Source organism: Cydia fagiglandana, chromosome 9 (assembly GCF_963556715.1).
Source record: "Cydia fagiglandana chromosome 9, ilCydFagi1.1, whole genome shotgun sequence".
NCBI lineage: Eukaryota > Metazoa > Arthropoda > Insecta > Lepidoptera > Tortricidae > Cydia > Cydia fagiglandana.
In genome coordinates this window covers 20,749,484-20,776,219 of record NC_085940.1, presented here as the reverse complement: position 1 = coordinate 20,776,219, position 26,736 = coordinate 20,749,484, and the positions used below count along the sequence as shown (strand labels likewise).

Below are 26,736 nucleotides of genomic sequence, written 5' to 3'. Positions count from 1 at the left end.
TCCACAAACATACACATCCGCTTGGTCCGCTAAAATAATTTAAGTGCCCTACATAATAGGTATATTTAAGATTAACAATCAGTAAACATCATTAATTACGCTCAAATGCTTATGTTTCAGTACAAATTGGGTGAAATATTTCCGACATAAAACCTAAAGGTAAAAGTACAATTTGCTAAGTAAACTGTCAATCTAGATTAATTATAATAGATAGACTCTTATAAGTTAGCTTACTGAAGATTTTGAACAACATATAGGTACTAAATAAAATACAATTTGTTTTTCCATGACTCATGTAGGCCGTATTTTACTATAGACCATTTTAAATTTAAGATGAAATTAATTCATGATAAAAGCTAATAAGGCCCGGTAGTATTTTCTGTTATTCTTGAACTTGTACTATGACTAATTGTAAGAAGGCCCACTGTCAGTAACAAGGCCCGGTTCCGAACCAACATGGTATGTTTTTTTTATAAAATGGATTTTTCAAAAGCGCCGGAATATTTTTATAACTATTTTGGTATATTAAGAAACATGAACTAACTAACTAACTAACTATTTTGGCTCAGCGATCCAAAGAGAGTCTTGGCCTCCGAAACGAGAGCGTGCCACCTGTCCCGATCCTGTGCAACTTCCTGCCAGTTACTGACGCGAAGCTGAAGTAGATCCGCCGCCACACTGTCTTCCCAGCGATACCTGGGCCGACCCACCGGACGGCTACCAGTCGGTCGTCCCAAGAACGCCTTCTTGACAGCCCGATCCTCTCCCATTCAGAGTAGGTGACCGAACCAGCGAAGTCTGTGCGCTTTCGTTTCGCCGATGATATTGGGTTCGGCCACTAACTCCTCGATCTCGGCATTTTTCCAGATCCTCCAGGTGCCGTCATCTCTCTGAATAGGTCCCAGGATCTTGCGATAAACTTTTCTCTCTGCTACCAGGAGCTGACCTTCTTCTTTTAGTGTTAGGGACCAGGCCTCACAGCCATACATTAGGATAGGCCGTATAACGGTTTTATATATCCGTAACTTTGTATGTTTGCTGAGAAGCCCGGACACCAACACTTTGTGGAGGGCTGCACTGCACCGCAGGGCGTTTTGGATGCGTATTTTGATCTCCTCCTCTCTGGTGTTTGTGTCGGTAACAGTAACAGTAACAGTGTAAGAAACATGAACAAATGAGAAATATATATTGAATTGGTTTGGTCATAATATCCTGATTATTAATAAAACTATTTCAGTTAATATAAAGGTGGGCCTAATATGCCTCACCTGACCTTATTCGTTCACATTTAGATCCTATAACTATATTTGGTCACTTTGGCCGTCACTATCTATTTGATGCCGATTGTACTAACAATTAAAAGTACAGCTCATATGTACTTTTACATGTACTGAAACTTAAGCATTTGAGCGTAATTAATAATGTTCACTGATTATTAACATTACGTGTTAAAGAACTGTGTCCCGATTTAGGCCATGGTGCGTCCATTAATGAATCGCATACTAACGGATAGAGGTTTACGAGTACATTCACAGAAAAATTATTATAGGCAACCCAATACTAGTGGCTTAATTGCCGTTTAATGATTCTGAATCTGAAGATTCTTCTTGGATACTGTCAAATCTTATAAAATATGTCACCCATTTCTGTTCGTGGAGGTTTTATTAGTTGTGTTAGATGCCTTGCATACCGTTATTACCAAATAATGGGCTGATAAGGCCCGGTAGCAACGAGATCGTACCGTATACCAAAAATAAGGGAAGAGGGGAAATGGTCGGCTCCCCGGTCCAATCTATGCTATATTTCTTCATGCTCTTAGCAACTAGGGCAAGTTATATATCATTTTTGTATAATCTAGGGACGAGGAATTCAGTTTTTAAATAATCGTTATAGGTATGTATAACGATTCATACAAATAAACTGACTTTGCACAATAAATAATTATTATATGTATTTTTTTACAATCACAGTGTGGTGATTTGTACTAAATAAAAAAATTGTTAAATTTTGCTCATTTATTCTCCATTCTAAAAAGTATCACTTTAAAATAGGCACTCAAATATTTTTTCTGAATAATAATTGTGGCACCGCACGTGGCAAGTCAAACATTAAATATTGAAATAAAATAAAATAAAATAATCATCTGGCATTTGAAAAGTGTGAATACAATGTTTTTATATTTTACAGATAAATTACAGGTGATAATTTTACAAATGAAATGAGTTTCTGCCACCAGTGCCACCCTATTATAAAGCAGTAGACTTTTTTACTAATAAGGTATGCCCACCAAATACGCTCATAAGAACGATATATTCTATCGATATAGGCTATGAACTGGATCTGGAGGAATTATTATAACAGGGTGTAATCGTTAAGTGTAGTCAGGCTATAATTCCGTAAATATAACAGATATCAGAAAATTTCGAATTGATATAGAGAGCGCGTAATCCAATGAGTAAAATACATTAATATTTTTTTTTCATAAAAGCAGAAATATCCCAAACATTAACTTTAAACCCTCCCATACATTTAGTACGACGACTCACCCCTCAAAGAATGTTGGTGTCGTAAGAGATAAAACTGCTTGAGATTCATTATTTGCGATAATAAACTGTAATAAAATAATAAAACTACCGTTTATGAAATAATAAATCCAACATTGATTTTTTAACTACACCGCAAAGTTCATTTAGAAATATTTAAGGGGGCCCGTCAATGTATCGCACAAGAAGGGCGGCATTTGGAGAAACTACTGTAAACAAAAAATGTACTTCCTTTAAAAAGAAAATGTTGGATGTATTAATAAACGGTAGTTTTATTATTTTATTACAGTTTACTATCGCAAATAATGAATCTCAAGCAGTTTCGTCTCTTACGACACCGACGTTCTTTGAGGGGTGAGTCGTCGTACTAAATGTATGGGAGGGTTTGAAGTTAATGTTTGAGATATTTCTACTTTTATTTAAAAAAAGTTATAAATGTAATTTTACTCATTGGGTAATGCACTTTTGATATCAATTTGAAGTTTTCTGATATCTGTTATATTTACGGAATTATAGCCTGGCTACACTTAACGATTACACACTGTATAAGTTACTTCAGAACGCGTCATGGACCAGAACCCATACTATCCGGGACACAGTTCTTTAATATTATGTAGGGCTAAAAAGGCCCTCTGTCAGTGCGGGTGACAAGGCCCGGTCCTGGGCCTTATTGAACGTATGAGATGAAATCATCATCATCATTTCGGCCTATATACGTCCCACTGCTGAGCACAGGCCTCGTCTCATGCGCGAGAGGGCTTGGGCTATAGTCCCCACGCTAGCCCAATGCGGATTGGGATGAAATGAGATGAAATAGTAAATTTATATATTTTAATATAGTTAATTATGAGTTATTTGATTTCCCAATAAGTTTTAAGTAAGCATCACTTACTGACTTACAAAAGTATAAGTGTAGTACCTGAATTTTATTAGATGTTTTTAAAGCTTTATTATTAACAGAGCTTTAAAAATTAAGTTATAAGTGAAATATAATAAGCGTCTTTATGAGTTATTTGATTTCCCAATAAGTTTTAAGTAAGCATCACTTACTGACTTACAAAAGTATAAGTGTAGTACCTGAATTTTATTAGATGTTTTTAAAGCTTTATTATTAACAGAGCTTTAAAAATTAAGTTATAAGTGAAATATAATAAGCGTCTTTAGTTGTAAAAAAATATGTTACAAGACCTATAAGTAATAAAGAGATAATTTTAGATATAGTCCACTTTTTTCGAGTAGGTAAAATAGATGATTTCTTATATCTTTAATAATAAATCTCCTAGGTTTAATTCGGTCTGTCTACAAACCGCATACCTACCATTGCCCACCACCACACTGTTAACTGACAGTCCGTAAACCTTATTACAAAAGGCATAAGGTCCACCGATGGACAGTTAAGAGCGTCGCCGTTTTGAACCTATCTTAATACAAAAGTCAACAACGAAAATAATTAATTACCTAATACGTCACATACCTATGACATTACATGAACAAACAAGGAAAGCTATATATAAAAAAGTGTTTTTTCTCTGTCTTCTCACAAAGGAAAGCTGTGACAGTTTGAATTCCTCAAAGAAGGTTAGTAGTTAACACTAAACTCGAAACAGCACCTTTAAAAAAACATTAGGGGTCACTGACCTGTCCCAGTAAATTGAGGTAGTGTGCGTGAGCTGCGTTTGTGTGTGAAATGGGGTTATTTGACAGAATCTGAAAATTTACCCTCCTCTACGCCCTCTTAAGCTGCGAAGACTGTTATCTAAATAAATTGGAACGTTTTATTATTATATATTATTTTCTATTTTTTTGCTATAAACGATCCACATATACTTGATCCATTTTTGCTATTAAATATGTTCGAGAGAAAAAAATATTTTTTACCAAAATAAATAACTATGGTTTATTTAAGTTTATGTATTTAGTCAAAACAATCAATGGACTATTTACAATAAAGGTGGCAACATTATTACTCTTTGCTCCCGTAAAATGACAGCAGCAACGAAACGCACATGTGAAACGAAACGTCGCCGCGGACCTACCTGTCATTAAATGTCATGTAGCTGGTTTGTTAGCGCACACCGTTGTATGGGGACCTTGCACTTTGTGACTATGCCGGGGAGACATCGAGAGCCACCTCTCAATTAGTGGGGGGGGGGGGGGGGGAAGTTCAACACTGCCGCGCTTCACTTGGAGCTGCATTTCTCTAAAACTATACCTATTAGGGCATGTAATATATTATTTTCGGATAAATTAAGGACAAGGAATCTATTTTTAGAACAAAAAATACCCTTTCGAACAAAAAAAGTGAGTAAAGTACAAAAGACTAAATAACGTATTTTACGTTTTTTTATAATGACATTTTTTTTTTAAAGAGTAGTAGGAATTTAAAAAAAAATTTGCCGATGTGCCGCCGACATATTTATGAATATGGAATTGTTAGGGATTTTTGATTAAACAACACTTTTTTAGTTACTTTGTCAATCTCGATCTCGTAAGTGTGACTCTCCAGATCTCGAAACACCCAACCTCAAAAAAAAAAATTAAAATATTATATCCAATCTCTATTCGGATATTTCGTGCGAGATTTCGAATCGCCAATCTTGTACCTAAAGAATTTTGTAAACCCATGACCATGCAATAAAATAAATTTCATATCAATTTCAATTTTGAAATATTAGAAAATAGATTTTAAAATAGATTTTATAGGTACATAACTTCAAAAATGTGTTCCCTCTCAACCCAAAACCCCTTGTCTCTCAGGATGCTCTAGATATTTTCACACAAGACGGTTTATCGATAACTTCTTACATCACTAGATTATCGACGTTAAATGTCGACGATTGCCCATCACTTTTCTGTCTGTGTACTTATTTAGAAACTTGACTCCGCCCCTAAAATTAGTGCGATAAGTACAACTGCAGCTCAGGCGAAAAATCCTGCGTAAAAATCTCAAAAATCGAGGTTTCGTACTCTACTGTTTCCTCCTCCAAAACTTAACCAATCTTAACCAAACTTGGAAATCTAAATGATTATAAAATTATCTGTGTCGGACCCCTGTGTTGATATCAGTTTTGAATACCGCGCCTCTCATTGCGGCATAATCAATTAGGCCATTCTCGAAGGGCTCTAGTGCCTTAAAAAACGAAAAATATCAAAAAAGCAAAACGGTCCGACAGATATTAACAATATTAATCTGTGTTGAGTTATTTTAGGCCTATTTTTTTGAATTACTACTATACTGTTAATTCTAAAATTATAAAAAAATATAATTGGGATTCTCACAATTGATTCGGTCAAATTGTGTTTTTTGAAAAACTAATTAGAGCCAGCCTTTTATGAATGTAGTATGATACCTTAGGGTATGGTGCTTTACGCACACTAGCGTCCCTTCCCCTCCCCCTGATGCAACCCCCCCTTTTTGCATGAAATATGTCCCGGTTTACAGTTTTTTTTACATTTTTTGAGGAAAGTATACATTTTAGGAAAAAAGTGTCTATGAAAGAAAATAAATAATCCTTAATAATTTCTTAATTAAAAGGTCATATTCATTTTTAGGGTTCCGTACCTCAAAAGGAAAAAACGGAACCCTTATAGGATCACTCGTGCGTCTGTCTGTCCGTCTGTCACAGCCGATTTTCTCCGGAACTACTGGACCAATCAAGTTAAAATTTGGTACACATATGTAAGTTTGTGACCCAAATACGGACATGTAACGTAAACAAATTAATTTTAAACATGGGGCCACTTTTGGGGGGTAAATGAAAAAATTAAAAAATATTTTTTTTCTAACTATATCATGTTACATATCAAATGAAAGAGGTTATTGTAAGGATTTCAAATATATATTTTTTATAATTTTCAAATAAACAGTTTAGAAGTTATTCAAGAAAATAGACAAAAAATGACCATTCCCCCCCCCCTTTATCTCCGAAACTACTAGGTCTAAAATTTTGAAAAAAATACATAAAATAGGTCTATACCTATATATGACACGAAAATCTATTAGAAATGTACAGTCAAGCGTGAGTCGGACTTAATTACAGTTTTTGATCCGAACCCTACGGATTTTTTTAAAGAGATTTCACTCACGTTTCACATAAAAAATACATTGTTAACAGTGCCGGATTAACCAATAAGCAAAACAAGCACGTGCTTAGGGCACCACGTTCAGGGGGGGGGGGGGGGCACCAAAATGCCAGGTTGAAAAAGGTGAACAAATTTTAAAATTTGGGACAGACACATCGTTTTTACCACACGATATTTTTTTAGCTGTCCAAAAGCTAGTTTGCAAAAATAATAGCGCGTAATTCTTTGGGAAACAATCGGTAGCAGTAGAAGAGTTGTGACTACATGCATAGATTCGATTTCAACCCACTCTTTTGCGGTTCGGCGTTAGGTCTTATGCGAGGCTTTCTGCCTTACGGCAAAGTTGATCTTCTACCTTAATTACACTTGGGCGTGGATCCAAATCCAAGCTTTCCTCTTTCACAGCTGGGCCTACTGCCTTTCTCACACTTCGCCAATTCAATTCACTTGGTCAATTCCAAGCTCTACTTTCTTGCATATTTTATGCATGAAAACAACCTCGCTGAGACCCTTAAATATCGAGCACTATGCGAAAGCTAGGCTGATAGAAAACTGTCCCATCCCTTCTCTGTATGAAATCCTGGATTCGGGCCTGGTTGGGACTAAAAGTAAAATTGCGTTTTTTATATCGAAAAATTTTCGCGCTCGCTTCGCTCGCATTTTCAATAGCTTTCTAAGGTATGATAAAGGTGATATTCGGGTGACGATTGCAGCAACATTACTCTGTTGCAACGTTACTGCTGCAGTACTGTCAACTTCCGTGATAAAATGATGTGAATGATTTCCATACTAAAAGTAAAAATGTACAACTGTCTATCATATGATAGATAGATAGATAGATAGATAAATCATTTATTTGACAGCTGCAATGACACACAATATAATTTTAAACACATCATAACAGAAAGAAAAAACAATAATTATTACACTAACAAAGAAAATTGAGTTACAAAGAAAATAGCATAGAAATGAGTAGGTACAAAAGTAAAATTTCATAAAAGTAGGTAGGTAGTACAAACTGTGTGCGTTGCAGCAGGACAAAAGGGTCACGGCTCAGTGGTACGCTTCGCTCTTTCGAGCAAAGCACTGATTTTCTGCCGGAACCCAGGTCACAACAAATATTATATTTATGTAGAAGTATTTACGTACGTCGGAAACAATCGTACAGTGTAAGTGTGATATGTGCATGTCGTGTGATAATTTTTTGATAAAATACTTAGTTAGTAGGTAAAATCGACCCGTGTGTACTGTGTAAGTCTCCCAGTTGTGTGACACCAGCCTCACCATGTTATATCCTAAAATCTGCAACCAAATAGCCGAATGGAATCCCAGCGGTTTGTTTTTCAAGGAGAAGTTTTTTAAAGTGGTTTTTAAATGTTTTTTTGGATTTAAGTTGTCTTAAAGGCGGAGGGATATCATTCCAGCATTTGGTCGCGAGATAACGGAAACAACCGGTAAAGGCAATCGTCCTATGAGGGTGTACTTCTAAAATGCAACGTCGAGTAGATCTCGTGGCATGTCGGTTGTGAAAAGAAGAAATATTTATTTTAGAGAATAGATATTCGGGTGAGTTGCAATTTATAACGCCAAAGAGAAGACAAGCAAGATGTAAATGTCTACGTGATGCCATATTCAGAGTCGAAGATTTGTTCAAAAACGGTGTGATATGGCTCCTTGGAGGAACTTTGTAGCAATATCGATAACACGCGTTTTGAACTCGTTGTATTAATCGACGAGTCTTTTGTTGCAGACGAGGCCCGTACACCAGATCGCCGTAGTTCAACTTAGACAATACGAGCGATTCGCATAATGTCAAGCGAACTTTTTCATCTAGAAGGTTTCTTACTTGATACAATACTTTCAATCTAAAGAAACATGATTTGGCTAGCTCCGCTATGTGCTTTTCAAACCTTAACTGGTTGTCTATTATTATACCCAGGTTTCTGGCCTCCTCTACTCGCTCTATTAATGAGCCTCTAATATTTAGTTGAGGGCTACCATCTGTCGTATATAAAAAATGATATTGTTGTGTATAAGAAATAATAAGGTTTTTAAGATGTCTAAATGATTAATGGAAGTGATGCCTCGGATAAGATCCGCAGTAAAACATTTCACCTTTGGAGTGCAAGGGTCCTCTTGTTACTCTAACCTGGTTAATGGGAACTTGATAGGATATTGAAAAGATAAGACCAAATATATGACATGCAATTTAATACAATTCGCTAACTACTACAATGCACTCCGCTTTAGGGCGGGCGCTGCTCAGAATACAATCGGTTTCTCTAAACTGTCGGCGGTTATGGGGTGACACTATAGTAAACCTTAATCTACGATCGCGAGAGGGACGAGACGCGGGGTTTTGGCCAAAACCTGGGATAAAAGTCTAGTGCACTCACGGGTACCGAACGTAGCTATCATCCACAGGCCCGCTGGTATTTAACGCAGCAGGCGGATCGCTGACGGTGGGCGACGGGCGTTCCTCAAGCTCCGGCTTTGGCAAGCCCGGGCGAGAACAACCCGCGGCGCTCAGGAGTTCCACAAGAAGGACCCGCGCGATGATACCTTGGGATCGTCGGACCGCGGCAAGGCTGTCCGACACACGGCTCGCGAGTCAAGGCCGTGCCCTACGGCTTGATGGTGGCGCCAACGTGTCGCGCCTCGGAGTCGACAGGCCACGCAAGTGAAAGGGAGGCCTGTGTGAAGCACCTCGGGATCGCCAGGCGGCACGCAGTCCACAGGCCCTGGAAACTGCGCCCTGCGGTGAAAACCAGCGTCCCCACGACGCTCAGCACATCAGGGAGCGCGCAACGGCGCTCGGAGCAACACGACCGTCGGCCATGCTTGCGCTCGCCGGCGGCACGGAAAGCACTCGGTGGGCTACGCCCTTTTCGCGCACAACACACACACACACGGCGCACTTTACATATATCCCAATCTTCCACCGGCCAGGGCAGGCGGCGGAAGGGGGCGAGGCGGTTTATTTCGATATTCAATTAGGAACTGTATAAATGCTAGCGTGCCCCAGTACCAACTCCACATCCATTGTCGATTCTAGAAAAATCCTCAGCCCTCCGTTTCGATCCATATCGACGCATCAAACGTCAAACCAACTTAAACCTTTTCCAAATCATATGACTCTCGAAAAAATATCAATGCTCCTTAATACTTGTAATATTTTAAGTGGTTAATAATAATTACTAATAATTATATTTCTATCGTACGTTTCCTACCTTGTTTCATTCAGAATACCTTCTTTCCGATGCGGTAACTAAACGCATAGTCTACTCTCTGACAGTTCTCCTGTCAAAATTTCAACCTTTTCACACCTTCATATTCACTATTTATGTTTCATAAAAATTCCGAAAATGATTCTAAAATACTAATTAAATTAGGAAGTGACCTATTTGAGCAGTTGGGGTAGACCAGGGGGATCATTTTGATATGCATGAAGCCAGGTTTGGTTCAACAACCTCCGCGCAATTTGGGTGACAAGTTCCGTTCAAGTGGCATACTCTTTAGACTTGTTTCTTCGAAACCAGTTAACCAGGAGGCAGGATATGCTAGTCGACCTACAGCTGAGAAGGTACATTATAGTTTTACATAAGTGTCATACTCTGGTGTATGTTATTTTGTTGGAAATGCGACAGTCATGTTGTACCGGTTATCTTGTATGGAAAAACCTGTATTTATCCTAGGCAAATATGTAGCATCGCTACAATATCCCCTCTCTCGGCAAAGAGGTTAAGCGCCGCTTAACCGAGGCAGCCGGGGTAACCGGAGAAAAAAAAATCTTTTCCCAAAAAATCATCTGGTCCAGTAGGACGTTAACTATACATGCGGGCATATACATGCGCTCCATATTTATTATCGTTTGACACTAAACCTATATTTATTTATTTATTTAGTATGCTACTTAATATTTATCTTTAATTTACCTATATTATGTTCTAGAACTATAACGTAGACGTATACTTCTTAACACTATGCTGTGGTCAGATCATGACTATCACGTGTTTCACATTAGAAATCACAGCGTGTGGCCACCACACTGTGGTTTCTGCTACTCAACTAAAAAATATAACCTAGATTTCCTTTGAAATAGTCTTAAGTTGTATAATGTAGTCGCTATAGTTAATAGTGAGCTAACTCTCATTTTGAGGCTAATTGATATCTTTTAATGCTAACAAAAATATTAGTTATCTTTGATTAGGCTAATTTATTCTAATTAATTAGTATATTACATGTATTTCTATTCCTAATGTAATGCTACCTATTGATATACTAATAGTTATGTTTTACTATAGCATGCTCTGCTATGCCTATATTCCTACAAATACAAAGCCACTAGTACCCTAATATAATGTGGTTACTAGTTGGTAGTTTTTATTTATTACTTATACTAGCAATAGTGGAAGTTACTTGTAACCCGCACTTAAATCAAACTCCTATATGCAGCCAATGGGCTTGCATTAATTGAAAAAGAAAAAACTTGGTTTTCTTTTCCATGTCCTACTTAGTGTATTATATCCACCATAATTGAGTCACCCTGGGCCCTTAGGGTATGTAGTTACTTATAAAATTTGATTTCCTAGGAAATGCTTGGAACAAATGTTGACCAGTTGGGTCAAAGAAGCATGTATGCTTGAAAAAAAAGAATGGGCTAAGTCTTAGTATGCCCTAATAATATAAAATAAATTGTTACGTGTGGCATACACCTTGTGGGACTTTAATTATGTCCTTGACATGATACTTTCCAATTTTACCCGTGTCTATCTCCTGAAGATCATATACGACATCCGAATGCTTCTTAATGACTTTGCATTTCAGGAAGCGCGGTGCCAATTTTGCGGAGAAGAAGTGTGCTGCATTTGACTGTACAAAATTACGCCTCCATACGATATCGCCTACGCTTAGCCGTAGTTCCTTACGGCGCAGGTTATATCGTACCGCGTTTTGTTTGTACGCTTTGGTCAAAGCATCAGTGACGCGCTGGAAGATATCTGCCATCTCGTTGAGAGCAGTTGCTCTGTCGGACCGGTTGGAAATTTGGAGGTCATCTAACGAATTTGGAATACCGCCCCTAATGGAATGCAGCATGCCATCCGTCATCATCTCTCGCCCCTTTGCCAACAAGAATGGTGTATGCCCCGTTACAATATTAATAGTGCTATTCAAAGATAGCTGGATTTGCGGTAGGTACTTGGACCAGTTCCTTTGGTCTTGTCCTACTAAAATAGCTAGGCAGGTCTCAATAGTTTGATTAAAGCGTTCTACTGTATTAGATTGAGGTGCGTAATATGCGTTATAAAATATCCTTGGTATTGAGTGTGTGGCACAAAAATCTTTAAATTGTTTACTTTGGAATATTGTTGCGTTGTCGCAGATTAATACACATGGGATTCCCTCTTTATTTAAAATTTCTGATTCTATAAATGTAGTTACTGTTTTAGTTGTTGCAGTTCTAAGTGGGTGAATCCAACAACATACATGGTGGGTGGGTCCCTGTTCGGGCGCCATTGTCGTATATAAAAAATGATATTGTTGTGTATAAGAAATAATAAGGTTTTTAAGATGTCTAAATGATTAATGGAAGTGATGCCTCGGATAAGATCCGCAGTAAAACATTTCACCTTTGGAGTGCAAGGGTCCTCTTGTTACTCTAACCTGGTTAATGGGAACTTGATAGGATATTGAAAAGATAAGACCAAATATATGACATGCAATTTAATACAATTCGCTAACTACTACAATGCACTCCGCTTTAGGGCGGGCGCTGCTCAGAATACAATCGGTTTCTCTAAACTGTCGGCGGTTATGGGGTGACACTATAGTAAACCTTAATCTACGATCGCGAGAGGGACGAGACGCGGGGTTTTGGCCAAAACCTGGGATAAAAGTCTAGTGCACTCACGGGTACCGAACGTAGCTATCATCCACAGGCCCGCTGGTATTTAACGCAGCAGGCGGATCGCTGACGGTGGGCGACGGGCGTTCCTCAAGCTCCGGCTTTGGCAAGCCCGGGCGAGAACAACCCGCGGCGCTCAGGAGTTCCACAAGAAGGACCCGCGCGATGATACCTTGGGATCGTCGGACCGCGGCAAGGCTGTCCGACACACGGCTCGCGAGTCAAGGCCGTGCCCTACGGCTTGATGGTGGCGCCAACGTGTCGCGCCTCGGAGTCGACAGGCCACGCAAGTGAAAGGGAGGCCTGTGTGAAGCACCTCGGGATCGCCAGGCGGCACGCAGTCCACAGGCCCTGGAAACTGCGCCCTGCGGTGAAAACCAGCGTCCCCACGACGCTCAGCACATCAGGGAGCGCGCAACGGCGCTCGGAGCAACACGACCGTCGGCCATGCTTGCGCTCGCCGGCGGCACGGAAAGCACTCGGTGGGCTACGCCCTTTTCGCGCACAACACACACACACACGGCGCACTTTACATATATCCCAATCTTCCACCGGCCAGGGCAGGCGGCGGAAGGGGGCGAGGCGGTTTATTTCGATATTCAATTAGGAACTGTATAAATGCTAGCGTGCCCCAGTACCAACTCCACATCCATTGTCGATTCTAGAAAAATCCTCAGCCCTCCGTTTCGATCCATATCGACGCATCAAACGTCAAACCAACTTAAACCTTTTCCAAATCATATGACTCTCGAAAAAATATCAATGCTCCTTAATACTTGTAATATTTTAAGTGGTTAATAATAATTACTAATAATTATATTTCTATCGTACGTTTCCTACCTTGTTTCATTCAGAATACCTTCTTTCCGATGCGGTAACTAAACGCATAGTCTACTCTCTGACAGTTCTCCTGTCAAAATTTCAACCTTTTCACACCTTCATATTCACTATTTATGTTTCATAAAAATTCCGAAAATGATTCTAAAATACTAATTAAATTAGGAAGTGACCTATTTGAGCAGTTGGGGTAGACCAGGGGGATCATTTTGATATGCATGAAGCCAGGTTTGGTTCAACAACCTCCGCGCAATTTGGGTGACAAGTTCCGTTCAAGTGGCATACTCTTTAGACTTGTTTCTTCGAAACCAGTTAACCAGGAGGCAGGATATGCTAGTCGACCTACAGCTGAGAAGGTACATTATAGTTTTACATAAGTGTCATACTCTGGTGTATGTTATTTTGTTGGAAATGCGACAGTCATGTTGTACCGGTTATCTTGTATGGAAAAACCTGTATTTATCCTAGGCAAATATGTAGCATCGCTACACATCTAAGATTCGCGAAATTTGAGTTTTACTACCCAAAATCATAAACTTTGACTTAATAGGGTTTAGCAACAGACTGTTTTGTTCAGCCCAAGCGGAGATACTTTCGAGGTCTTCATTAATTTTATTAATTGAGTCAGGAAAGTCACAAGGACGGGCCGAGTAGTACATCTGAACATCATCCGCATACAAGTGATATTGACAATGCTCAATATTGTTAACGATGTCAGCGCTATATATAATAAACAGTAAGGGCCCGAGAATGGAGCCTTGTGGGACTCCGCGATTTAGGGGTCTAGAGTCAGACACCAACATAGTGCCATCGTTTTTAGCAATTTTAACTGACTGCATACGCCCAGCAAGGTAACTTCTAAACCACGAGAGTGACCCTAAATCTACACCGTAATAGATTAACTTAGATAGAAGCAAGTCAATATTTATGCAGTCGAACGCACGAGAAAAATCCAACAACACTAAGCAAGTACCCTTGCCTGAGTCTAGGCCATAAATAATATTGTCAAGAACGTCAATAAGTGCAGTTACAGTACCCATACCCCTACGAAATCCTGACTGTAATTGAGGTAGGATATTATTGGTTTCTACATACTTATATAACTGCTCATAAACAGCCTTTTCTAATATTTTCGAAAGAAAAGGTAAAATACTTATAGGCCGAAGATCTTTGAGCTCAGTAGGGTTATCCACCTTTGGCAGAGGTGTAACTATGGCAGATTTCCACAATGATGGCACTTCACCAGTCAAAATAGAGTGATTAATTATGGCTGTTAATACTGACAAAGTACGAGGAAGAGTAAGAAGCACCATATCTCTACTGATTCCGTCCACGCCAATTGCATTGGTGGTAACAGACATTATATATTTTCCCACTTGACCCTCTTCGACAGGTTTTAAGCTAAAAACAGAATTACTGAAGCGATTTTGTTCAAATGTCAACATGGTGGACAAAGAAACCCCATCACTACCAGGCACATTCAAAAAACTATCATTAATTACATTTGGATTATTGAAGTGATCAGGAAGCCGGTCACGAGTATTATCTGTCAAAACATTATTTTTAATATTTTTCCAGAGTGTTTTCGGATCTTTGTATTTTGAATTGATATGGTGATTGTAGTAACTTTTTTTTTCATTAAATATACTGTGAAATTGCGTTTGCGTCATATTGCGTTTTTATATCGAAAAATTTTCGCGCTCGCTTCGCTCGCGTTTCAATCAGTTTCTAAGATATGATAAAGGTGACATTCGGGTGGCGACTGCAGCAGCATTAGGTACTCTGTTGCAACATTACTGCTGCAGCACTGTCAATTTTCGTGATAAAATGATGTGACTGATTTCCATTCTCAGCTGTAATGCGGCATTGAACTTCTCTCAATTTACCAAAAAAAAATCAATGTAATCTTGATGACCGAATGAATTAGATTAAGGGGCCCCACCATGGTCTAGAAATGCTTAAAGCATCAAAATATCTTAATCCGGCACTGATTGTTAAAAATTGTGTAATATACGGAACCCTTGGAACGCGAGCCCGACTCGCACTTGGCCGGTTTTTTTTATATGATGCACCATATTCATGTATTAGCTTGTTAAAATTCGAAATAACATAGTTATTACTTAGGGTTCGAAACTCATTTATTATACACGGTGTAACATGAGATAACCGAATAATTTTAACAGCGTATTTCTGATCATATTTAGAGACAAAAATGTCCTATAAACTTTTTTGAAATTCGGCTAGTTTCAGAGTTAATACCAATTAAAAAAAAAAGTTTTTATTGTTGCATAGTGCAAAACGGCTTTTTGATGGCGATGTTGCTACTATGGGAATTAGTCTAAATATCCTTATTGATAGATGTCAAAAATTGATAAGAAACACTTTGCCAAAACTAAGGCCTACTGTCCACGGAAGCGTAGCTGCATAGACGCGTATTCGTCATTGTACGCTTGGTGTACGCTTGCTTGCAGCCTACATACAAAACCGCACAACTCTGTCCACGGAGCAGCAACGTCGCGTCAGCGACGCTGCATGCAAGCTTCATGCCGCCCCTCCGGCCGTTTTGGCAACCAAGTTTCGCAACCAGTTGTTGAAAAATAAGAAATAATCTTGTTACGCAACTAGTTGCCCAAAAAGAAATTCTATTCCTGATCCACAACTACCGTAGATGACAGTGGAGTTTCGCAACCAGTTGTCGGAAAGGAATTAAGTAAATGTCTTTGTTTACAACTGGTTACCAAATAAGACTTTCATATCTCATTTCACAGCTAGACATTACGTGACATCTAAAATATCCTAAAATCACCTGGAACGAGCGTTTGCAGTCAACATTGCGGAGTAGGGGAAAATGGGTGGACACAAGTATTTATATGCCCCAACAACCGCACCGATTTCGACGCCCGCCACGCACAGGATATTGCTGATCTGCTTAGGTTCTCGTTAGAGATGGTGAATTCCGTGGTGTCAAATATATGTTAAGCAATGTTGTGGACTAAAATATTTTTTTATAAAATATTAACCTGTACGCGTTATTTTGTATTTTTTGTGAAATTTAGTAAATTGCAGCTATGGTATTTGTACTACCACTCAACTAGGGGCCTGTTCATAAATTACGTCATCGATTTTTGACGATTTTTGAGCCCCCCCCCCCTAAAATCATCCAAAAATCATGCTTCGAATGGCCCCGTTTCCTCCTACGTCATGCTACCATCATCCGATGTCCAGACCCCACCGCCCTTATTTGAAATGACGTAATTTATGAATAGCCCCTAGGTAAGATTTATAGCTTATTTATCTGGCTTTAATTATTAAAGTCAGATATATAGCTATTTTTAGCTAAATTAGCTAAAAAATCATGATTATTTTTATTTGACTAAGAATAACTTATTCCCATTAAATTTTCTCATCTACGAATTATTCCAGACAAAATTATTCCGGACGAATTATTCCAGAATAAAATCACCGTGATTTTATTCTTGCAAATTCTTATTCAAATAATGATTTTATTCTTGAATGCCCAACACCGTATGTAAGTACTTTTATATGTACATTTGTTTTTGAAGCCTTGGAAACTAGCCACATTTTCTCTAAGTGTCTGAGATCTATTCTTCGTTGGCAACTGGATGTCAAACAGGAATAGAATTTCTTTTTAGGCAACTAGTTGCCTAACACGATGATATATTCTTTTTTGACAACTGGTTACGAAACTTGGTTGCCAAAACGGCCGGAGGGCATGCCGCCGGGCGTACTGCGTGTTATACGCCGGGCTGCATCGCACGGACAGCACGTTGAGTATTTGTGAGAAAAAATGGCGGGAACGGCTGCAAAGTTTGTGCAAATAGTGGAAATGTCCTTTTACTCATTCTATAAAATTAATGAAATACGTTGTCATTTGCTGATAGTTCTCTTGCAGCTACGAACAGTCTACAATGTATGTTTCTTTCTATATATGGATGTATCCAATATAAACGGCGTCGTCGCCGACTTCGAAGATAATAATAGGCCAAAATAACTTCATCACTGGACGACATCATCACGAATGAAAGAAAATGCAGGCTACGATACGCTTACGCTACGCTTCGTGGACAACGTCAGTACGCCGGGCTGCATGAATGCTGCACGGCGATGCGTGCAGCGTCTTTGCAGCTACGCCTCATGGACAGTAAGTAGGCCTAAGTTAAACGAAAAAAAAAATTAAAAATCCATTTTAAGTGACAAGTGACAAGTTTACCAGCATTTACTTTTTATGTACAAATGCATCCAAAAAATTCAAAAAAAGGTGAAATTGACCTAAACTCATATAACATCTTTTCCTTCTTTTGACCTCATGTATACATATTAGGGAAAAAGTGTCAATGTCAGAAACAATCCTTATTAATTTTTTTATAAACAATGTTATATTCATTTTATAACACTTATTAACTTATTATACAAAGTGTTCACAAGAAATGAGAAAGATTTTATTTCTGAGGTCAAAAGAAGGAAACAATGTAATATGCTTTAGGTCAATTTAAATTCATTACATACACTTAAATTCGTTTTGGAACGTTTATGCATAATTGCTATTTAATAAGGTTCATACAAAATTAAATTTAGCCAAAACGTTTCAAACTCGTTTTACCTATTTATATGCCCCTTGTATTATGTATTTACAAAAAATATGCATATCATTCAATAACCAGTTTGGCATTCCACAGTAAAACCAATAGTATTTGCCTGAAATAATTACAGGGAAAAAGTGTACCGCTAAAACACAAAATTGCGTTTATCTCAAAATGGGGTCGCTGTGGGTTGGAACGTTTTCGCGTAACTACGTCCACATATCTTCTCGAAATCTAAAAAAGTGGACTTAAAAATGTAAACAAATGCAATGTTAATTACGTTCTGTTATTTAAATTAAAATGGTCATTAAATTTCGCGAACTTTGTGATGAAAGGATAATCCAAGATGATCCATAAAATCTCGGATTTAACGACGAAGATATCACTGGAAACATTTATTTCCATTCCCCAATGGGAATTTGAATGTGCTGAATTCTAAGCAGCATTTAAGTTACTTAAGTGCCCTGTGATGTTACGAATTTGAACTGAAATAATCTTGATTTGTTGACACTTTTAAAAAGATTAACGTTTCAAAGAGAAAACGACGAGACTATTAATTACTCTAATAAAGGATGTATGATTTTCAAAATCTTTATTTTCTTTTTCCCTAAATAAATGTGATTTTGTGTAATAACGAAGGAAGTTTTTCGTAATAAGTATCGCTCGAAGACTTATCTGCTTGATAAAAATTAGTTCTATTGTAGGTACCTAGCTGAAATTAGAAACTAAGAATAGACGGAGATGTAAGTATATCTAGCAAATAGTTCCGAGATGCTAGCACCATCTTTCAGTGTCGGCCGCAAGGAAGAATTTCGTTAGAATGTGCCAGCGGTGCTTTTATTAAACCGTGGTTGAAATAGTTCCTCCATTATTCTTCTCCGTTAAATAGTTTCTGACGAAAAGAATAACCACATCAATAGAAAGAAAATTATAAACTACATACCTTCATCTTAGACTTGTTGTTTGTAAGGATGCATGTTTCTACTTATTTCCTTTAACTTTATCGTAATATCCAGAGAAAAATGTCGTTGGTTGTCGCTTTAAACCTAAAGCCTAATTTATCAGGGTCACACACAGCAATTACTTTCATGTGTCTCCTAGTCGACATTTGGACATACTTACACAAAATGAAAGGCTAGACTAAGTATGTAGTTTTCTGATTTAACCTATATCCTAATTAAAAGCTACTCAACTTATTATTACAGTGTAATAAGATCATTAGACACGAACTGTTATCTTACGGTGTGAAAATTTTATTTTAACACCTCCTGTTTTTAATCCACCACACACAAAAACTAGGAAGCATTGCGTCACATACCACAAACATGCAACCTTGTCGTTCAATATTGAGATGAGAATCAAACCTCGATCTTTGATCAATGCCATTGAATGTAAAGCGTCCGAAGCCTTCCTTGGCTTCACTTTTGTCCTTGCCGGGCAATAAACACAGCCAATCCCGATCTTCAATTTTTCTCAGATAGCCAAGACAGTATCTCATTTTCCAATCCCAATGAGAGCAGTCACGCCATACATCCCCGTCCCGCTTTCGCGAATTGCCTCGACACTGACTGATTGCTGCTGCACATGCATTTCCCGCTGGATGCTTTTGAGATCTTGGCGTTTAGAGGACCGTTAGCTTGAAAAATTTATTGTGGCAGTTTTATAGTCTACTTTGGCTTTAAAGTGGATGTTAGTTTTAAAGTAAACACGTAAATAAATCACTATGTATATTAGTATAGCTGGAATTGCGTTTTGCCAAATTAGTCTACAAGATCTTGCGAAGAATGTTTCCATTTCGAAGCACTTTTGCATTTGCTAGTTACACATTAACGCAATTCATATTAGATTGATAGTACTGAAGAGACCAGGGGTCTATAAGATTATATCATATCCTGGTTTCATGCGCCGTCTTCTAATTGTACACCTACTCTCAGTTTTTAAAAAACTAGGAAGTTATTACTTTTACACAGAATGCTAGCTGTAGGCTCGCTTCATGCAATGATTTTTTGCATTTTTTACATTTTTGTGACGTTATCTATGAAAAGGAACCTTATTATTGATGGCGCTTACGCTATTATTAACGATGCTTCGATACAAATACAATGCCGCGTGACGCTGTTATAAGGTCCCGTTTCATAGATAATGCCCCATTTGTTTTCACATACCAGCGACTGTAAGATTCTTCGTCTGCTTGACAACAGCGAACCTCGGACCTTCAGTGGACACCTCACACGTGTATGATATCCTGGTGGTGTAATGTTTGGGTAACACCACGTTGATGGAGCATCGATGCTTGTTGCAGTCGCCTCGTGTGATGGTGCCGGCTGTCGTGTTGAATGTGCGGGTTTCCGGCTAGAAAAATAAATAAAATTAGCTTTCTATATCAAACAGCCATATTCGAACTTTAAGATATGTCAAATAATAGATATAGAAACGATATAGATTGGATATGTCAGTGTCAAAAGTGACGTTTTTGTTTGTAGAAACCTTAAACCAAAAGAACGCTCAAACTTATTAGACATAAAATAAATAAAAAATAGTTGGAGGTTATAATAGATTATGTGTACTAAAATCAATAAGGTAAGGACGTTAATCGGCAAATAAGAAGAAGCTAGATAGAAATGGGAGCATTTCTTTATGAAAAATTCGTAACTATCGTGGTAACCGAAGACAATATCAAACAAACTAATCAAAGCCAGTTTGAGGTAAATTGATATGTGTCAGTAAAATCATGAACAATATTTAAAGTTTGATTTGCAAAAATTGTGTAGCTTTTTTGATGAGGTCGTCAAATTAGAGAACAAAAAGTAAACAAAAACTTACACATTTTCAGTTCTTTGTTCTAAGTAAAAAAACTAAAATTACACAGAATTAGAGAAATGAATGGGAGGAAACTTTTTTCATTTCCGTGTCTCTAATTTAGTGTCTGAACATAGTTTGTAATTTAAGCTATACAAAGGAAGTTGTGCTGGCTACTCGTTTCCGGGTTGCGAGCAGCTAGTTTGAATGTTCACTTCAATAACAAACGCATCCAATTACATTACCCCACTGTTCAATTTTCTATTGTAAAAATGTTTCTCGTTGATAAAGTGTCCATAATGTCTCATTATGTACAACGAGCTGTAAAATTGCTTGGACATATTAAAAATGAAATCATTCATAAAATATGCGGTTTTGCGGCTAGGTGTATATTTTGAGAAATAAATCTATGCCGACACTGTTTTATAAGGTGTGTATACCTACTCAAATCCTAAAGTTCAATTACACTTATGTTGCATTAAGTAATAAGTAACAGGTTCTTATAAGATAGACATGGGTAATGTTTTTTAATGTTAGAAACGTGAAGTGAATGTCTATCCCTGAAGTTGTAAGACTCGACAAACAACAATGAGAAATCGAAAATGGCGCCCAACGTGGCAACAATACATGTGTTTTATCGTCTTATATCGAAATATCTTATTTTCACTCCGGTATCAAATGGATTACAGATGTGGGCTTTTATATTACATTTTATGAATAAGTGTAAGTAACGACATCTGTTTCTATCGCAATATTTGGAAGAGTGATCCAGAGATAACAGCATTTAATTTCCCCAGATCTCCGTAGCAGGGGTCGTCTAGTGATGTGATGTCGGGTTAGGTAGTCAATCGAAAGTGGCACCCAACGTGGGGCCAATATTTCTTAACGCATTCACTGCTAGCATGAGCTACGCGTTATGTTCAAAGTCAATATAATAACGTGGATTTTTCGTCTACAAAAAGAGAGCCCGCCTAGCGGTCGCTGGCAGTCAATGTGTTAATCAAAATAGACATAATAATTTACCTGTTGCCCCGGCGTGTATCTGAATATTTCATTGTTGTCTCTGTACCACTTGACAGAGTGAAGAGGCGGGTCGCCTTTCTCATTCATATAGTGGCAAACGAGATTGGCGTCTCTCCGCGGGTCTCCGTAGCGGGGGACCTCTAGTAAGGTTATGTTGTGCGCTGTCGCGATCACTGTAAAAAAGAGATATATTTATATTCGTGTTATTTCAAGTAGAAACTAGACTATATTTTGTCTAGTTTTCGACTGTTTTTTTTGGCATTTTCCGTGATGAAATGTGTAAATATTCAATATAAAATTTTAACTAATTGCACTTCAGCTCCCTCTTAAATTATATGCCCTGAGTATACAGTGCTTTAATTAACTATCTCCCTCCATTTAACAATTTAAATTAATTAGCATCAAATGAATTAACCGAGCTAATAATTAACGCGTTAACAAACGAATTCAGTGCACGGCGTATTTAATTTCGTTCTCGACTAAGTTTTTAATTAGAGTGTTTTGGGACAGCACGAAACAGAAACTTCGAGTTCGTATTAATATGCAGCTGAGTAAACTCGACAGAGTGTCGGTATTACTATTGCTTTGAGACAAATTATATTCAAACCAGTGTGCATAAGTCCGTGAGATCCATAAACACTGTACTATGAGATTGCAGATTTTTTTCACATAACCTATTCGGAAAAGGGCTTTTCCTTCTTTTATAACGGGTCAAAGTAGTACTTTTCGGACATTCTATTACCAGTATTTAATATTAACACCATGAAATAATTGAAATATCAAAATACAAGTAGCAATAGGTGATGTGAAAAGCAGTTGTGTTACAAACGAAATTATTTTCACCTCTCTAAGCCTCTTTACGCTCAGGATTCTATTTTAGACATTTTCGCTTCGTTCAAATGTACGTGAACGCCATAAATATGTCATTTAACTCTCTTGTGAGACAATCTTCTATTACTGGTTCATTGAAAGAAATATTCTGTACCCCAGTACGATTGGAATAAGATGCTAAGAGCTTTGCAACTTTACCTGGCTGATAGAATGCACGAAACAGTACAGTAAAGCCATACTGGCTAAACTTCCTAGCATTTCCCTTTCCAATTTGAGCTGTGTCTTTCATCAACACGTAATCGAGCATTTATCTTGCACTAAAGTCGTGTCGCACCAGTGAAGGCATATACAAGGAAACCGCCTTTGGGAACATTGCCATTCAAATTCTCGGCACAAATTAGCACACATACACAATTACGCCTACATTTAAATAAGACGATACGTTTACAGAGCCTGTAATCGAAGCTGGTAAACGGAATAATAGTCATCTCTATTGCACAAATGTACATAGCTAAGTGTAGATGAAATGCATATAACGTCAATAACTACCAATCAGCGACATTAATCCGCTAATAACCTTCTTGCTGTACGTACTGGCCGCTGAGAGTCCGCGGTTCATATTTGATTAGAATATGACTTGGACGGGGATAGGTTTATGCAATACATCGAAGAACCAGTCAAATATTTCACGTATAATAATTTAATGCAATTAAAAGATAACTAGTTAAAATTTTGTTATGAAATAACAAACTAACTCAACATAAGACATATTGACATTTAGATTTTATTCTAGAAACATTCTAGACTAGTATTTTTTATACAATTTTTTTTTATGTTTGACGATCTTTTTGTGAAATTCTTAGTATTAAATTTGATCTGTATAATAATCCAATATTACTATGGAATAATATTAACTTCAATAAATTGCTCTGATAATTAGCTTAAGATAATATATTATTATGTAAAACGTTCATAAGTGCTTGTTACTAGGCCTACATGAATAAAGTATTTTTGACTTTGACTTTGACTTTAAGTAAATATTAATTGTTGTATAAATGTATTCCGCTATTATAAGTATTTTTTACAGCTAGGTATATTTTATTATCAATCTGTAAGGCAGAGCGAAGTCACGTTCAGGTATAGTCTGTCCGTTTTTCTAAGATCAAGATCAAGTATAGTAAATGTATGGTGAGCTTGATCTTATTAATCGGACAGCCTGCAAAATTTACATGGGTACACGAATCGGGTCAAAAAATTTTGAACAGGCGGAGACACAATAAAGGCTCATCCCCAATTTCAGTTCCAATGGAAATATTTTATATGTACGAGTATATAGCCGGTCAAGCAAGTTTGTCAGTAGAAAAAGACGCAAAATTAAAATTTTGTATGGGACCATAACCGTTCGCGCGCTTACATTTTCTAAATTTGGCGCTCTTTTCTGCTGACGGAAATGGCTTGAGAGAGTACCTGGTCGTAGCATATAGTCGTGATAGCAGAAGGTGGCTTCAAATGATCAACATATTCAGGTAATGTGTGTATTTGATAAACTAATTCATTGAAAGAGTGACAGAAAAAACATATCTACATATAGGAGACCGGGTATGGTTATCTCATGAGTACAAATCGGTAAAGCAGTTTTATTAAGCTGCGTGAAGTCGTGAACCCTTTTTCTGACAAGTGGAAATCTTCATCTTTGAAATTAATAGAACATATTCTAGATCTCTTGTCAGGCATCCAATCAATTTCATGTCTTTCTAATTGGACAGCTTTTGTCCATAGTTCTCTGCGAATAGGATCTTAAGGGAATCTGAATGGAAAGTAACATAACAAATACTAGAATAACAATACTAAATTTGATAATTAGGTAATTTGAAATAACTAGGTAGTTTTTATACCTCCATCCCATGAAAGAAAAAAGGATGATATAAATATGTAAGAAGGAATTTATTACAATGTAGGATACCTAAATCAAACTAAGTTAATAAAATTGTCTACTTCATTTAGCATAACATCATCCCTATTATCCTCGTAATTTAAAAAGTCGTATGTTATTATGAAAGTCGTATGCAGGTGTTACGTTTTAGCTTAGCACGGTAATATTGAAAAAATGTCGTCATATTTATTCCAAATTTTAGTGAATTTATCTGTTTACTTACATGTGAAAAGTGATTCCAGTGGCCTTGGTATGAGCAGAGTAACTTCTGCACCACTTCCAGACACATGAAGCCATTTTTAGTTATAAAAAAACGTTGTTTTTATAAACCAATTTAGCCATTTGTCACTGACTGTCAACTCGGTCGAACTGAGGTTGCCAATCGAGCAGTTTGTAAGTACCGCCTATCGCGGGGTAGTTTACGTTGGGTCATAATTGAGCGGACAGAATGTTTCCTTGTATATTCGTTCACTGTGTCGCACTAATTCAGTTTTATGTAGGTACTACTTTACTATATGTTGTCCCTGTTACACGATGTTATATATTGTTATATACCGGGTGTGGCCTGTAATACGAGCAAATAATTAAAACATAGATTGTGCTCCTCAAACGGTGACACTTTTGTTCAAGAACTTTTAAAAAGTATGAGGCATAGATATAAACTATGGATGAGCGCATGCATATGAATTGCCCGTTGCGATCTTCATGTCAGCAAAAAAGCGCCATCTGTTACACACTGCGTACAACTACGTGAGCTCGACTCTCGCGATAACTTTGTACGGGCGTACAAGGCTTGTTAAGTTTATTCGCGGTTTATATCAGAAGAGCGTCGATTAAGTTTATGGTTAATCAAAATTATTTGTTGTATTTGTTGGCGTTGTTTGATATCCGTGTCGTCGACACTGACGCTCCTTCTTACCTCTCAAGACCCGTGACATCTGTACTAAAATCAGCTGAAGACGAAAAACAGAGAAAATATTCCACGGCCTGTGAAATGCGACATGCAACTTTCACACCACTTGTAACATCTGTTGACAGCGTCTATGCACCCCAAATGTCCTCCGTTATAAAACATATGGCAGAAACCATATCTCAACGTTGGAACCGATCTCTAAGTACTGTACTGGGCTGGCTGAGATGCAGGATCAGTAACGCCGTTATACGTGCCACCACCATGTGCATCCGAGGCACACGCCACCGGTTTAAGTCCCCCGCCTGGTGGCTTGGGTTCGACGACGGTGCCGCCCTTCCACACATCGACTGAAACCCCTTTTCTACCCTACCTACATATGTCTTAACCTAACCCTTTGCCTATGTATTACTTATGATTCTCGTAATAAATGCTTTAGTTAACATATTTATTGTATTAAAATGGGCGAACTTATCCTTATAAGTTTCCGTTCTTCTACGTTATTTCGTGATGTCATTATCGTCTCAGGTGGCAATGCAATATTTTAAACATTCGCGCAGTGCGGTGTGCCGCCCTGTGTAAGCCGGCTCTGTCAAGGTCGACAAGTTGGCCGAGCTACTAGCTACAGCAGTACAGTTCGATAAGTACCTCCCGAGCTTTCGCGAGTAAAATGCGGCGAACAACTATTTCTGTTAGTTTCTTGCTTGCAAAACAGGTAGAGTAAAAAAGAAGGAAACAGCAATACAAACTAACTATTTTGGCTCAGTGATCCAAAGAGAATCTTGGCCTCCGAAACGAGAGCGTGCCACCTGTCCACAAATATGATGCAAAAATATAAGTAGGTAATGGAAAGTATTAAATACAGCGATGTGAATTAATCGGTGTTTGAAAATGCGCGCTTTGTTTCTAGCGCTCACCTGTTAATTTTTTTTGAGTTTTACCTACAGTTAATTAAAAACTTTAACCTGACAAGAATTAATATACTAGGTACCTAAGTCAACGAATAAAACAATAACAAATACTTGATCTTGTTATTTCGAATGTTTTTAATAATTATGTAAAAGAAACGGGAACAAACTCTGTAAGACAGACAATAGGTACTTTAATTTCGGTAATTATATCCGGTAGGTAATCAACTAATCATATTTAAGTAAATTTTCCTATACAAATCACGCAGTATGCATTTCTACTTCATAATAACTTCCAAAGAGAAATGACGTCCTTACAAGGTTAATGCATTAGCGCTATGACGTACGAGCGAACATTAGTTG

At 37.7% G+C, this 26,736-nt stretch overlaps 1 pseudogene; it reads right to left on the bottom strand.

Moving 5' to 3' along the window:
* The window catches only part of LOC134667808 (uncharacterized), a 29,150-nt pseudogene extending 6,291 nt beyond the window's left edge, over positions 1 to 22,859 (bottom strand).
* Between the last annotated feature and the right edge of the window lie 3,877 nt (positions 22,860 to 26,736).